The sequence below is a fragment of the Bidens hawaiensis genome, unplaced genomic scaffold (assembly GCF_021521415.1).
Source record: "Bidens hawaiensis isolate Kalapana, Puna unplaced genomic scaffold, B.hawaiensis_p1.1 tig00046168_1, whole genome shotgun sequence".
In the NCBI taxonomy this organism is placed as follows: Eukaryota; Viridiplantae; Streptophyta; class Magnoliopsida; order Asterales; family Asteraceae; genus Bidens; species Bidens hawaiensis.
In genome coordinates this window covers 59076-75093 of record NW_027498233.1, presented here as the reverse complement: position 1 = coordinate 75093, position 16018 = coordinate 59076, and the positions used below count along the sequence as shown (strand labels likewise).

General features: G+C 37.0%; 1 pseudogene across 1 annotated transcript; it reads right to left on the bottom strand.

Annotated features, from left to right (window-relative positions):
- Positions 1 to 1110: 1110 nt before the first annotated feature.
- LOC143596227 (desiccation-related protein PCC13-62 pseudogene) lies at positions 1111 to 3026 on the bottom strand (annotated as a pseudogene). The gene is made up of 3 exons (XR_013146667.1): positions 2639 to 3026; positions 2327 to 2540; positions 1111 to 1675 (listed from the first exon to the last, which is right to left on the bottom strand). The product of XR_013146667.1 is annotated as a desiccation-related protein PCC13-62 pseudogene (transcript).
- Positions 3027 to 16018: the final 12992 nt, after the last annotated feature.

The following is a 16018-nucleotide window of genomic DNA, read 5'->3' as shown; positions in this document are numbered from 1 at the left end:
GTAACAGTTTGATAGGTGTTGCATTAAATTTTGATATGAAATTAATTATTCGTTTATGAACGAATTGAGGAATCTAAATTTTCATATCGAATACATTCATGATATGCTTAAGGATCCTATAACTAAAGATCTATTACCCATAAGTATTATGAAAGCGCTTATAATTATGAGGGGTTTATTAATGACCACGTACAATTGCATATCGTACTATGAATGATTAACTATTAAATTTCCTCATCAGTTTTGATTTTGTACGTCTCTTAATATGTTCTGCATGCATAATGACATATAGACGAATTAAATATACAAATCAAACGTTCTGAAGGGCTTACTTGAAAATTTTGATCATAACTACTTAGGTTTTAAATAAGGATTATAGTATGATTAATGGGGGTCTTGAGCTGATGTTCAATTCAATGACTGTATTTCTCTGCTCCGGTTTAAGTTTAAAACTAAAATGAGTGTTAACTCCTGATCAGGCTTATCTAATATTCATAATAAATAATTACTCGGCCAAGTGGGAGAATGTAAGAATAAATATATTTTATATATTTATTTATATGGCCATCATTATCATTTATATAATAATAGATCAAAATAATTAATTATACCTTATTATATATTAGCTTAGTAATTGTTGATGGGTCATATTACTCTTAATAGCTAATAAAGGGTTTCCCCTTGGGTGTATATATAGAGAGAATAAATTAACATCATAACCTAATCTCACACACATAAGTAAATCATGTGTTTTCTCTCTCTTCTAAACCGGGTTCCTCTCAAGAACCTTAACCATCCTTAACTATACATTCTAAAGAGGAACTCGATCAAGATGACAAGCATATCGACTACATCATACCCTGCTACGGTTACTACTCTTCATGCTGTAACAGGTTCATAGATTTAATATTTATCATGTTTTATATTACTTACATTAAAAACTGAACAACAAACTAAACTAGATAGTGCACAAACTATTATGCCCATCGACCTTACAAATTATAGGTGGAGTATATAAATTGCTTTGCTTTATAAAATATTCAATAGTTACTTCTTTAACTAACTATATAAAATACAATTATTAAATAATAAACTGCCAATTAGTTAACCATCTCCTGTTCGACACATGTACAATATTGCTACGATATTGCAAATCTTATCTTAAATATTTGGATGTTAATTATTTCTTAACTCTAATGTTCCATTTCTATTAATATAAATTTGAAAATGTTTATTCAATAAAAAAGCAAGCAGGATCTGTCATACAAACATTCTAAAATGATCAACGTAAAATTAATTTTCAACTTTTTAGGTACTTTTTAGCGATAGCCCCATCACCACCTTTGGGGTAAAACCCACCCGGTTTGCGTTCATCTCCGGTTCCATACACTATCCTTAGTATTTCTTCGGGCGTTCGACCATACGCCAATGACTCTTGATTACCGGCCAACACGTTCCCTTCCATCTTCTTTTCAGCCCCGAGCTCGATTGGCACCTTAAGCCCTGCATCCTTTACCCCGTCCTTGCCCAACTTATCTCGCAGTTGTGATATTTTATTTGTGAATTCACTTACGGAGATCTTGTATGGAGCCACTGTTTCGTTTGCCCGTTCGTAAAGGAGGGTTCTAATCACCGCATCTTCACCCGACTCCACTCCCAATAAGCCCGCTACAAGCTAATCATAATATTTTACAATAGAGGTGAGCAGAAAAATCAAATGTCTCATAAAAAAATAATAATAATCAAATGAATGGTTGTGTTATAGCCTTTTTGATGGTATGATTATATCAAGCTAAAAGACCAAACCGATATAAATATGATGGTTTGGTTATAGCTTTTTTTATAGCCTGCTTTTATGATTGGTTACAGTTATACATGTATAGATATAGATAGTTCAATTAATTTAGAACTGAACCGAACCGAACCGACATTAAAACAAATCTTCATAAATTACATACTTCTTTAATTAAAACTTTACATGTAAAAAACTAGTAGTATAATTTCTTTATAAACAAAATTTGTTGTTTTTTTTGAACGAACAAGATTTGTTGTTTATGTCATATTAGAATTATTTACTAAAAAAAAAAGAATCTAATTAATTTTTTTTTTTTAAATATTTGGTTGATCATCTTTTAAAATAACCGTATTAATCAAATCGATTGATTATGAAAATCTAAAAATGTTATATATTTGGTTTTCGCTCATACCAAATCTAACCTACACACGATCACACAGTTAAAACTATTTGTGATGACCAACGTCTACAGTTAAATTATTACTCGCATATATTATTGATCAACTATTTATTACAATCACGTCAGATTACCTTCCTTGAATCGGGGTTTTGGAGTTTTGGATTTGCTCCAACGTAGCCGGTGAGGCCAACATAAGGGATGACGTAGCTTGAAATAAGATAATTGACATCATTACCGTAAGGATCAAACGGTGGAGATAAGGGCTTCCCAAATGCAGCATCAATGGCAGTTGCAAATGATTGTGCGGTTAGATTCAACAACGGCCTAGGAAAACCTTTTATTGCCCTTAAATATTATTATAATGATTAGTAAAAAACATTAGTTTATGATATTATTGTGTTATAAATATTAAGAATAGTTATAAGGTGGGTGTGTCAACATACTTTAAGTGCCCAACTTCTTGGTAACCGAATTGGTGATTATGTCTTTGATTACGGGAGTGAGCTTAGCTTGTTTTGGGCCTATGGGTGGGGGGCCGCCCGCGGCTAGATCCTTTTCTATGCTATCCAAACCCTTACCCAAGGATCCGAACAGGAAGTATTCGGCTTCAAAATACTCGAGATTTAAAGGGAACTCTAAAAGATCCGCGTCGGTTTTGGGAGGTTGATGGAAGGTCGAATGCGTGGTGGTGGAGAGGAAGAGGAGGACAATGGCGGTGCCGACGGAGGGTGGTGATCGGAAGAAAAGGTTAGGGGTCTTCCTTTTTGAGCTTAGTGTTATGGTATGAGGTTTGTGGGTGTGGCTTGCATTCTTTTTATAGGCATTTAGATAGTGAAAGTGTCAAAGAAGGATGACACTTGGCAGAGTATGAGCATGACACGTGGAAACTAGATTTTGAACATGGAGTCGTTTAGTATTATTTATTTTGACTTTTGGAAAGGAGATGATGTACTTGTAACTTTGAACATAGCTAGCTTGTGGACCGGCTGGTAGGAGTTGGGTGATACCAACTAACAATACCGTTTTGGATATCTTTGAAAGCAATCCAACAATTTGTAATATCAAATAATAGTTTATTATATTTAGAGTATATCAACTACTATTCATACTTACGTATGAAGGATATACTTGTTTTTTTAGTGTCAGACTATATAATGTTCTCCTTTAAGATTGTGGCATTTGCCCTTGGCTAAGACCGTTCGTAGTGGCAGCTTTGCCACTAACGTTTTGGAGGAAAACACGGGGGTACACCGTCCCCCTGCGTTATGTAATTTTTTTTTCTCGAACGTTTTGTATAAAACGCTAGATCTGGCTCAAATATCAAAAAACTATCCGTTGGTGGTTACCTTTGGAGATGGGTTACTGTTCACCGCCGGTGAGTGTTTCTGGAGATGGGTTATTGTTCACTGCCGGTGAGTAACTCCGGCAGCGGCTGCGGAGGAGGAGAAGGTGTTGGAAGGAGACCTTGTTTTCTGATTTGGCTTCGAGCTTGCGGCGGCGGAGGAGGCGGCTGGGAAGGAGGAGGAGGTGTCTTGGGTGTTGGGTTGGTGTGTTGGTGGATAACAATCGGCGAAGAAGTGATAACGAGGAGGTTTCAGATTTGGTTTTGGAATGAAATGGAAGAGGATCTGATTTGGGTTTGGTATTTTTTTAATATTAATGTAGTTTTTTAATTATATATTTAATTATTTAAATGATTTATAATTAAAAAAACAAATAAAATTAATAGTGACTGGGCGCCACGTGGCGCATAATGCCTGGGGGTGGAGAGTTATGACTACAGCCTGTTTTTGTGAAAAACCATAACTCTGACTGGGCGCCACGTGGCGCATAATGCCTGGAGGTGGAGAGTTATGACTACACATGGTCTAACTACGAGAAGTCAGTAAAAAAAACTTCCTGATTCAACTTGATCCACTAAAAGTTTTCAATGACCCGACATGAAAACAATTCATTCTTGATAGACATTCAATTCGACCACCAAAATTTTCAAACCCCCAAGTAAAAAATTAATTTGGTCCAACAGAAGTCCGTGCTAAAATTTATCTTAACATCAATGTCATCCATGAAACAATGAAAAATTTGTCTTAACATCAATGTCATCAATGAAACAATGAACAAAACGTAGTTGTGTTCTTCATAAAAAGATTGGATGTGTATTTTAAGTGATACCTACACGATATACAAATGTATACTTATTACTTTAGTTTGAAGGACAAATTTTTGTGTTCTCAAAATTAAAAAAAAACACTATTCACATTTAACTTTTTGAAAAATATATTTACCATATGTAAGAAATGAACGAATTTCGGGTTTAACCAAAAATAACCAAAACATTAGAAAAAAATATCCAAAACCCGGACTGTATTATAGATAACTTAAGAAATTAAATAAAAGTAAAATAATAGAAATCAGCCGTGCAGTGTGAGAGCTTTCTTTTTCCATTCCTATGTCTTCAAATCTAAAAGTACACTAAAAATCATTTACATTTTTTTCTCGTTTTCAATTAAATAATATTTTATATCTTTATCATTATTATTTCTCTTTTCTTCACTCACAACCAATTTCAAAATATTTTAAAAATTATAAGACATGAACAACACATTTTCAAATATACTGAAAAATCTTTGTATTTCTCTTTCTCCACTCACAACATCCTAAATCACTATATATATTATAAAAACTCCATTAACATATTTTAATAAATTGAACGTGAATGTTCTTAACTTTTTTTTTGTTGAACGACAAATTAGGATCACTCACGGACCACTGAAATATCATCGTGAATGTTCTTAACTGAAGAAGATATTTTTTTCTTTCCGAATTTTCACCCAAAACGAATTAATTTTTGGACTAGGTAAAAGCACACGGGACGGGGAGTAATTTATTAGTGCGCACATGGTTTTAGTGAATACATTTATTTGTTTTCAACCAATACGTTATTGCTATTTTCCATTGATTCCCCAAACGCTTTATGAGAACCTATCATCATCACATGTTATTTTTAAAATGAAAACATATTCAAAGGATGCATAATGCATTGTAGGACCGTTCTGGTTTTATGTCAACGAGGTAACAAAACCTACGTGTTACAAGGGCCCAACAAAACAAATTAATATTTGTTGCGACAATGATAATAAATCTAAAATAATGTAAATACCCAAAACAAACTCAAAATAATGTAGCGTTGTGGTGGTAGGTTTGATTATTAATAAAGTTTGATAAGCAAAATTTTTTTTTTAACAATTGTTATAAAAAATACCACAAAATCTTATTTCAATTTAAGGCTCCACATTCGTTGACTCGGCCTGTTGATGGTCACATACCTTATGATAAAAGAAACATATTCAAAAAGATGTGCAATTGATTGGTAAACCCACAAAGTGCGCATGTGAGTCGATGCGGATTTGGTCGGTTTCAGGTTACGAAGCTGAAACTAAACCAAAAATAAATCTATAAACGTCTAAATACAACAAATTAACGCAAATACGATCAGTATATACAATATTGGCGCTAAACATAATTAGTAAGAAAAAAAAGTTTTAAAAGAAATTAACATATTTAAAACACATATTTTTTTAAAATACAAGACAAAACCCTCGTGTTCATGCGTTGAACCAACCGACCCTAAATCGTAATCATAAATAAGTATACCCTAAAAAATTAACATATTTTTATAAGAAAATAATAATTAAAAGCAAGAGTTCTTTTGTGGCAGCGACATATATTATCGGTCTCTCGAGTCTTGGTTCGGTTTATCATAGTTCTTTTATTTCACCTACGTGAAAAGGTAAAGAGTTAATTACGTCGTTAGTGTCTATGGATTTTAAAAGGTAAATAATTACGTCGTTAGTACCTGTGGTTTACTGTACTTCTTTATTTCATATATATGTTTAGTTTTTCGAGTCACATGTTTGAATACTATGCTTTAATTTTTGTAACGTGTTTCGATACTAACTCTAACATGCGTTAAAACTTAACTAATTAAGATGCCCCTCAGATACCTAACATGTGAGAGTATTTTCATCATTTTTTGATTGAATTCCACAAATAAATCAATTCTTCTTAGATAAATACACCTTAAAAAACTCATGCTTGTATTCGTCACAATTCCAACTGTCATTCTAGAAATAATCAAGCGCCAATTACGAGAATGATCATCATGATTTGATTATGTTTGATCTAGTCTTGTGTTATAAATGATTAATTAGAGTAATTGATCAATTTCCAACCTTTTGGCAAGCATCGCCGACACCTTAAACACGGAAAATCATATCAATTGACAGCAATGAATTATGATTTTGTATTAACACCCAATCACGGCCTAATAAATCATTTCTTTGTAGATAAATACACCTGAAAACAACTCATGCTTGTATTCGTCACAATTCCAACTCTCATTCTAGAAATAATCAAGCGCCAATTACGAGAATGATCATCATGTTTTGATTATGTTTGATCTTGTCTTGTGTTATGAATGATTAATCAGAGTAATTGATCAATTTCCAACCTTTTGGCAAGCATCACTGACACCTTAAACATAGAAAATCATATCAATTGACAACAATGAATCATGATTTGGTATTAACACTCAATCGCAGCCTAATCGAATCTACAACACTATTGATACCAAGCCATAATGCATTTAATCGATACCATATCATCCTTATAGCGGGACAAAGAAAACCCTTAACCCAATTTCACTCCAGAAACGCTCCAGTATAGTCTTTGATCCACGTCCTAGGCCGAAAAACCTAGTTCCTCGTTCACCTTCAATTCGGTTTCATTCCAGGTAATTATGGTGTGGTTCTAGGTCGTTTTTTGATGATTAACAAAAGCCCTTTGTCAATTTCGATTGACAGAGGCCATTCACATTTCAATTGCAAATGAATCAAACTAGGGTTTATGTAAACAAATGGGTAACTTCACTATTTGCATATTATTTCTTTTTCCATGTATTAACCAAGCTAAGATGTTGGTCTGATGGCCAGCGCCTGTTCCGTTATACCTGTGAACCGGCCCGGGTCGTGAGTTCGAGTCTTCTATGCCTTGTTTTTGGGTTTTTATTTTTAAACTTTTTTTTAGTAAGCTTTGATTATTATTAAACATATATACCTTTTGATAAACGTGATTATGATAAACTGAACCCGAATCAACTCATTTAATTCCATATTCATGTATATACATATATATATATTTGTTTAATCTAATAATTATAATTGTAAGACTATATATATATATATATAGGATGAGTATTATTACAGATGTAATATACCCGAAAAAAATAGCGATATTAATAATAATAATAATAATGAAAATAAATAGAATATAATATATGAAATCAGGGAGTTTGTTCAAGTTATCGTTGGACACATATTAAATTAAACTTCAATCCTCATCCTGTCATCTACTCAATTCAATATTTGCCAAATTAATTGGGATAACTCAAAAGCAACAACGACATCCTTATAAATTCCCAACAAACACAGCAAACCCCATCGCACCTTATCATCTGCTCTCACTCTTCTCGCCCATCTCTCTGTGTGAACCGGGCCGGCGACTCCATTGCCGACGAACCATCACGAACCAACCACTTAGCGATCGATCCGAGTTGTTCGTATTTCGCCATATTAGTTTCATATCCCCGCATGAACGCCACCACCTTCACAAATAGTGTAACTAGCGACCGCTGCAAGTAAACGCAACCGGCATCTTCGTTAGTTCGCATCTAGGTAAATTTCGAACCCTTTTTTAATTCTTGTTACATATTAGTTCATCGTGTCGTCAGTTAAAATCTGATGTCAGTTGTTAATGGTGTCCTATCATAGTTCCGCTGACGTATTCCGTGCACCGCCACTCGTTTCAATTTCCCGCAAGCACCGACCGTTCGATTTCAGAGTTATTTTTCCTCTTCGAGTAAGGTACCCGGATCAACCACTTTTTCCTTTCAAATTATTTACGCGAATATTAAGTTATTAATTCAGTCTGATGGCATACAATCACCGTTGATACAATCACCGTCTCACGCAACGCTTACAGCCACAATTATTCCCGCTTCCGTTTAGCTTCCCTCCGGTTATTGAGGTAATTGTTACCGGTCTGTCGATGGATGCTTGTACTAATACCGTATATATATAATCGTTGATTTCTTCTGGCGACTAACACGTTAATTATTCGAAGATTTGATTTACAATGCAACGACTTCAGTAGAATAGGAGGTTGATTCGAGACACATAAAATTGTTAATGTTACATGGGTCTTGGTTTTTAATGCATGTGCATGTGCATGTGCATGTGCATGTGCATGTGCATGTGCATGTGCATGTGCATGTGCATGTGCATGTGCAGATTGATAAATTAATTATAATATATCTATAGTAATACTAAATCAAATAAAAGAGTTTCTGTTACTTTTAACGATCATTTAAGTTATTTTAATGTAAATGTTGGAAGTAGATTTTTATCCTTGGAATTGAACTTGATTTAAGGATTGTGAACTATCCTGCTGATATGAACATTATGAGGAAGGTATTTTGACTAATTCAATTGTCCTTTATTATTTCTTATTTGTTTGCAGATAAGATCACGTGTTTATTATGCTAATATGAACGTGGGCTCGCAACGGAATAATATTTGAACTTCTTCAACACAAACGTGGGCAGCAACGGATTGTGGAAGAATTAGTCTAGGGTTTCCAGATTATTCGGAATTTCTGTTGTACTCTTTTTCTTATATAAACGAGCTGATAATATCATTATAACACACACCTTCACTTACCTAGCTACTAGCATACACTGTAACACATAACATCCGATCACTTATCAGCTCCACCACTTGTAACCACCCTTTTTATCATTAATAAAATTGACGGTGATAGTTTTCACCGACCGGGGGTTTTTTGTGCCGGAGATTATCATAATCAAGGGTTTTTTTCCTCATGATCAAATCGTTGTTTTCACTTTGTTTACTTTAAAGCACTTTACATCACGTACTAATTTGATCAAAAGTTACGTTGTTAATTTTTGACCGAAACAATTTGGCGCCCACCGTGGGGCAAACGGTGCTTTGATTATTATTCACTCTCGAACTAAACCCTACTCTCAATATCCACAACATGTCTTCCCAACCAAAGATTGTTTCCTCTTATGCCGCAGCTTCAGATTCCTCTGCGAGGCCGTCTATGCCTCTCCCTCCTGCTAGTGGTATCCCGAAGAAACCTGACAACGTTAAGAAGAAACCTGCTACTCCTGTGTTCTCAGGTTCGAGGCCATCTCCCCAGGATCCCGTCATGGTGTCCAATAACGACCTTCTGTCACTGTACAGACGGTTACAGGAACAGATGGATCGCCAGAACATGACCAACCAGATGCTCGTAAGGGAACTGGAATATTTCAAGAAAGCCAAGAAGCCAGCGGAAGAATTCACACCACTAGTCCCGAGATCTCTGGATTTCACTCCTCCAGGATATTCAGGATCGGTTCATCCAGAGCCGACCATGGCGTATGTTAGTGCACGAAAATTTGACACTGTGGATATGTTATCTGACATATAATATGGATCAATTATCTTTAGAATATGTTGCAGATCCTGTCAGGATCAGTGATCCTCAGTATTTATTATTTATTAACGACTTTCCTTTGTTATCTTGATATTTTTGGTAGGTACAACGGCTAATGACCAGGTCAAAGCTATAATCTTGCAATCAAATTAATATACTGCGTGGATAATGAAGGTGTTCCTAGGATCCTGTATCCCTGACGAGATCGAGGAGGATATGAAGGAAATTCGCTCCTGAGAGGAACGCGATCATACAAGAGGAAGTTGAAAAACTTCTTAAGGCCGGTATGATCAGAGAGGTTAAGTATCCTCGATGGTTGGCTAATGTGGTTGTTGTTTCTAAAAAGAATGGAAAGTGGAGGGTGTGTGTCGATTTTACCGATTTAAACAAGGCATGCCCCAAGGATCCTTTCCCGTTACCACATATAAACTCCATGGTGGATGCAACGGCAGGGCATGAGATGCTTACCTTTATGGATGCTTCCTCTGGATTTCAACAAATTCAGATGGAACCATCCGATCAAGAGGATACAACATTCATGACTCCTACCGGCATATATTGTTATATTGCTATGCCGTTCGGACTAGGAAATGCAGGGGCAACATATCAAAGATTGGTCAATATGATGTTCAAGGATCAGTTAGGCAAAACCATGGAAGTCTACATAGATGACATGGTAGTGAAGTCGAAGATGGTTGAGGATCATCTTAGAGATCTTGAAGAAGCATTCAATATCCTTGACCAATATAACATGAAACTGAACCCGTAAAAATGCCATTTTGGTGTTAAGGCTGGAAAGTTTATAGGATACACAGTGACCAAAAGGGGAATAGAAGCGAGCCCCGAGCAAATAGAAGCCATCATTAATTTAAAGTCTCCTGTGAATGCTAAAGATGTCCAGAGACTGACGGGAAGAATAGCTGCTTTCAACAGATTCATTTCCAAATCCTTAGAGAAGTGCAAAGACTTCTATGATATCTTGAGGAAAAATAAAAAGTTTGAATGGTCTCAAAGGCATGAAGATGCACTAAAGGCTCTTAAGTATTATCTATCCTCAGCGCCTGCTTTGATGAAGCCAACAGATGGTGAGCCGCTGTCTCTGTAATTAGCTGTGTCAGGTAATGCAATCAGTGCTGTTTTGGCCAAGGATCATGAAGGACAACAGCACCCGGTATATTATATAAGTAAAAGCCTATTAGATGCAGAGGTCAGGTATTCTCACTTTGAAAAATTAATTCTTGCTTTGATTATGGCCTCAACCAAGTTGAGACACTATTTTGAAACACATACTATTATTTTAAGAACTAATTACCATGTTAAGAATGTGCTTAGAAAACCAGAATTGTCAGGAAGGATGGCCAAATGGGCTGTGAAATTGAGTGCATATGATATTCAGTATGAGCCCAGAACAGCCGTTAAGTCACAAGCTTTTGCAGACTTTGTGGCTGATTTCAGTAGTGACATACAAGAGAAAGCTGATTTGGAGGTTCAACAAATGGAAGAAACCAAGGATCGTTGGATCCTCTTTACTGATGGAGCATCCAACCTAAGAGGAACTAGATTGGGTATCCTACTGAAATCGCCACAGGGGGGACATAATACCCCAGTCCATTGCGTGTGCATTCCAAGCCACCAATAATGAAGCGGAATACGAAGCTCTGATCGCAGGTTTGCAATTAGCTAAACATATGAGGATCAGGTATCTTCAAGTATATGTAGATTCTTTATTGATGGCTAACCACTTTAATGGCTCGTATGCTGTTAAAGGCGAAAAACTAATAAAATATCTAGATATTGTGAAGGTACTATCAAAGTTCTTCAATTATTTTAGTATTATACAGGTACCTAGAGAAGAGAATGTTGGGGCAGATGCCTTAGAAAATTTAGCTTCATCATTGAAGATTCCAGAAGATACGAAGATCCCAATCATCCATATACTCTCACCAGCAATAGGAGAACAAGAAGTTGGGGAGATAACAACTGACAGAGAGATTGTGCCTTGGGATTTGTTATCCTCAAGTAATCAAGGATCTTGGATCCTCCCGATCAAGAAGTTCATTCAAAATGGAGAGCTTCCAGCCACAGGGAAACCTAAATCCTTCAAACTTAAGGTATCACAATACATTTTATTAAATAATATTCTGTATAGGAAATCTCTTGCAGGTCCATACTTGAGATGTATCGAAGATCTTGAAATTCAAGAGGTGCTCAAAGACTTTCACAAATGAGATTGCGGTAATCATACTGGAGGTAGAGCCCTATTCTCTAGGATTCTGAGAACAGGATACTTCTAGCCTACCATGAAGAGAGATGCCATGGAGTACTCAAAGAAGTGTGATTCATGTCAAAGACATGGCAATATTCTGCATCAGCCAGCAGAGCCTATGTATCCTATATCCTCATCATGGCCTTTCATGAAGTGGGGCATGGATATCGTAGGTAAGCTACCTAAAGCGCCAGGAGGAAAAGTACTCATGCTTGCAATGACTGATTACTTTTCAAAGTGGATAGAAGCAGAAGCTTTTGTTCAAGTCCGCGAAAAAGTGGTGATATCCTTCATTAAAAGAAATATTATTACCAGATTTGGTATCCCTTCAGAAATTATTTGTGACAATGGTTCCCATTTTATCGGGAAAAGAACCACTAACTTTTGTGACAGTTGGGGCATTAAGATGATTACCTCCCCGCCAATTCATCCTCAAGCTAATGGTCAAGCAGAATCAAGTAACAAGATTATTATCAACAACTTGAAAAAGAAACTGGGATCCAAGAAAGGCAAGTGGGCCGAAGAGCTACCATACGTTCTTTGGGCTGATAGAACAACACCAAAGAATGCAACAGGTCAAACACCCTTCTCATTGGTGTTTGGCTCAGAAGCTGTAATCCCTACGGAGATGGTGGTTCCTATTGCCAGAACAAGCATCCGTGATCCTCAAGCCAACAATGAAATCCTTCTCCAAGATCTGGATACTGTTGATGAGCTCAGAGACCAAGCTAAGATCAGAATGGCAGCATATCAACAAAGGGTAGCCGGGGCATACAACAAGAATATCAGGATTCGAAGATTTCAAGAAGGAGATCTAGTTTTGAGGAAAGCCTTCCAAATCACAACTAATCCAGCAGATGGAAAGCTAGCACCTAAGTGGGAAGGCCCCTACTTAGTCGAGTCAGAAGCCGGAAAGGGGGCATATCACCTGCTGACTATGGAAGGCAACAGGTTACCAAGAGCATAGAATGCTATTCATCTCAAGAAATACTTTTTCTAATCAGGATCAAGTATCCTCAGAAGGACCAAGGATCCTGAAATTGGTAATATCTATTCGATCACTTATTCATTTCAGATTCTTATTAATTTAAGGATAATATATTTTTAACGTTTTTCTTTTTCCAAGTTTTAAATAACAATGCAGATTTCAATAAGAGATTCAATGTCTAAGAGGTTGGCCACCTCTCCCTCACACTTAAAGTACTTTACTATTTCCCTTGGCCTAGCCCACGATTAAGGTATGACCCCCGATGGTCATATCTTCCAAGGTTTAAAGGTTTTCACCTGGAGTGCACGCTATCAATAAGAGATTCAATGTTTAAGAGTTTCTACACTCTCGCCTGGAGCGCACGCTATCCAACGTATACTCCGGGGCAGCGAGACCAGTACACGTTTAGTGGCTGACAATTTCGTTGTCTTCGGTTATATGGAGGATCCTACGATTTATGGTAGACGTACCATACCACCGGTTTATAACGTTTTCACGTTATCTCACGTTTGGGCTGAATCCCGGTTTGGGCAAGTCCCAAGTTAACATCCGTATCTTTGCGCCAGTCCCCAATTTGGGCTTGTCCCCAGTTTTTTGGGCTTGTCCCCAGTTCACGGGCTTGTCCCCAGTTGCACGGGCTTGTCCCCAGTTTATTTGGGCTTGTCCCCATTTTGTTGGGTTTAATCCCAGTTAATATCATAAGTTATTTGCATCAGGTATCCTAAATTCAATTAGGAGGATCACAAAAGGATCAATACTTATGGTAAAAGGATATGCAGCCGGAAGGGAAGTTCCCAAGGAAACTCCATGATGACATTTATATCCAGCTTGTCAAATCTCATCTGTTTTGCAGGAAGTGTGATTTCAAAGGCAAAATGACAGTTGTGATCTTATCACAACCGCCATTTTTGGGGGCAATTGTTAGTGCACGGAAATTTGACACTGTGGATATGTTATCCTGACATATAATATGGATAAATTATCCTTAGAATATGTTGCAGATCCTGTCAGGATCAGTGATCCTCAGTATTTATTATTTATTAACGACTTTCCTTTGTTATCTTGATATTTTTGTTAGGTACAATGGCAAATGACCAGGTCAAAGCTATAATCTCGCAATCAAATTAATATACCGCGTGGATAATGAAGGAAACAATTACAATTAAGGAATGGCTTGATTGGCGGCTAAAAATAGGGATATTTGTTATATTATTTTTGTATAAATTGAAGCTTGATCAGCTAGGACAAACACACTCTGCTCTCTACGAAATTAGCATTATACACACACTTAGACATCATTGTAATCGCTGATCATAGCTTTCAACCCTTGTAACACCCTTTTTTGATTAATAAAAGTGGTGATAGACGATTTGTCATCACCTGGGGTTTTTGTGCCGGTGATCCGACCAAGATCAAGGGCTTTTCCTCGTAACAAATCCTTGTGTTCATCATTATTTCGTTTACATATTTGCTGTTATCATTTAGCACTAAACCTCACATAACAGATTTGGATACATTATCCTTAGCTTATTTTTATCCAAAACAACGTATAACTCTGGATCCTCATCTTTCCAGCATTTGGGGTCTACGGGATTGCACTTATCTGGATCCCAAGGATACCCGTATACGTCCTCTGTTGGGCCTCTTCAACATGCAGGATCCTCAGGATTGTCACAGCTGGGAGGACCCTCCGGATTGTTTCAACAGTTAGGATCCTCAGGATTGTTCCACCAGACGGGGTCCTCAACTCCTTATCAACAAGCGGTATCCTCAGGATTATCGCAAGGGTCTGGATCCTCAGGATTATTCTATCAGGCTGGATCCACAGGTCCTTATCAGCATGCTGCATCCTCAGGATTAGCTCAAGCTCACCAGCTCTAAGGATCCTCTAATGTGCACCAGAGAGACTTTATCACGATGCAGGCTAACACTCCAACTGCTCCGTTTACCACCCCTGAAAATACTATGTTTGGGAATACAAGCTACAACGCCCAGACTGTTCCTCAGAATATTAATCAGGGTAACTCTTTCAATACAATTCCATTTAATGCTAATCAAGGATTTTTGCAATGCAGGCTATGTTCAAGTTAAGCCCGAGAATTACAGAAGCTTAAGGACATGATATCAAATGTCCCCGGCGTAATTCGGCCCATAGCTGAAGTTCCTACTAATAGTCACAGAATTTCCCAATTTGTGCCATCGATCAGTGATGTACAGATCCCAAAACGGTTTCAAACCCCGAATATGAAACTATATGATGGTTCAACGGATCCTGAGAAACACGTCGCACAGTATAGAGAACGTATGGAGATCAATCCAATCCCTATGAAAATCAAGGAAGTATGTTTTTGCAAAGGGTTTGGGTCTACCTTGACCGAAGCAGCCATGAAATGGCTACTGAGTATTCCTCCTAACACTATCACTTCTTTTTCTCATTTAGTTAACATGTTTAATAACCAGTTTTCTTGCTGTAGAACCTTTGAGAAAATGACAGGTGATCTTTATAGGGTTACCCAGAATCCTGGGGAATCCTTGAGAGATTTTATTACCAGGTTTAGTAAGGAGTCGCTGGAAATTCCGAATCTAAACCCAGCTTCAGCACTGGAAGCTCTCAAGTTGGGGTTAGAAAATGGCTCCTCTTTCAATGATGATCTCGTTATTGCTCCATGCAGGTCATTAGATGAAGCAAGAAGCAGAGCTCTGAGGTTTATCAGGCTAGAAGACGACAAGAAAAACTTTAAAAAGGTCGACATCCCGAAGTATGATGAGACAAACAGGAAAGCCTCCCCGGGAAAATCATATCGATAAAAGCCTTACTATAAGCCTGATAACCCCAGGATTAATGCAGTAGATGATGAAGATAATGTAGAATATCCTAATGTCTCTAAATATTGTTTTTCTGTTGATATTGGTGGATTAATGTGTGCCATGCAGGATTTAGGTGAGAAAGCCAGATGGCCAAGGAAAATGGAAAGACAAGGAGCCTGGAAAGACAAATCAAAATGGTGTGCC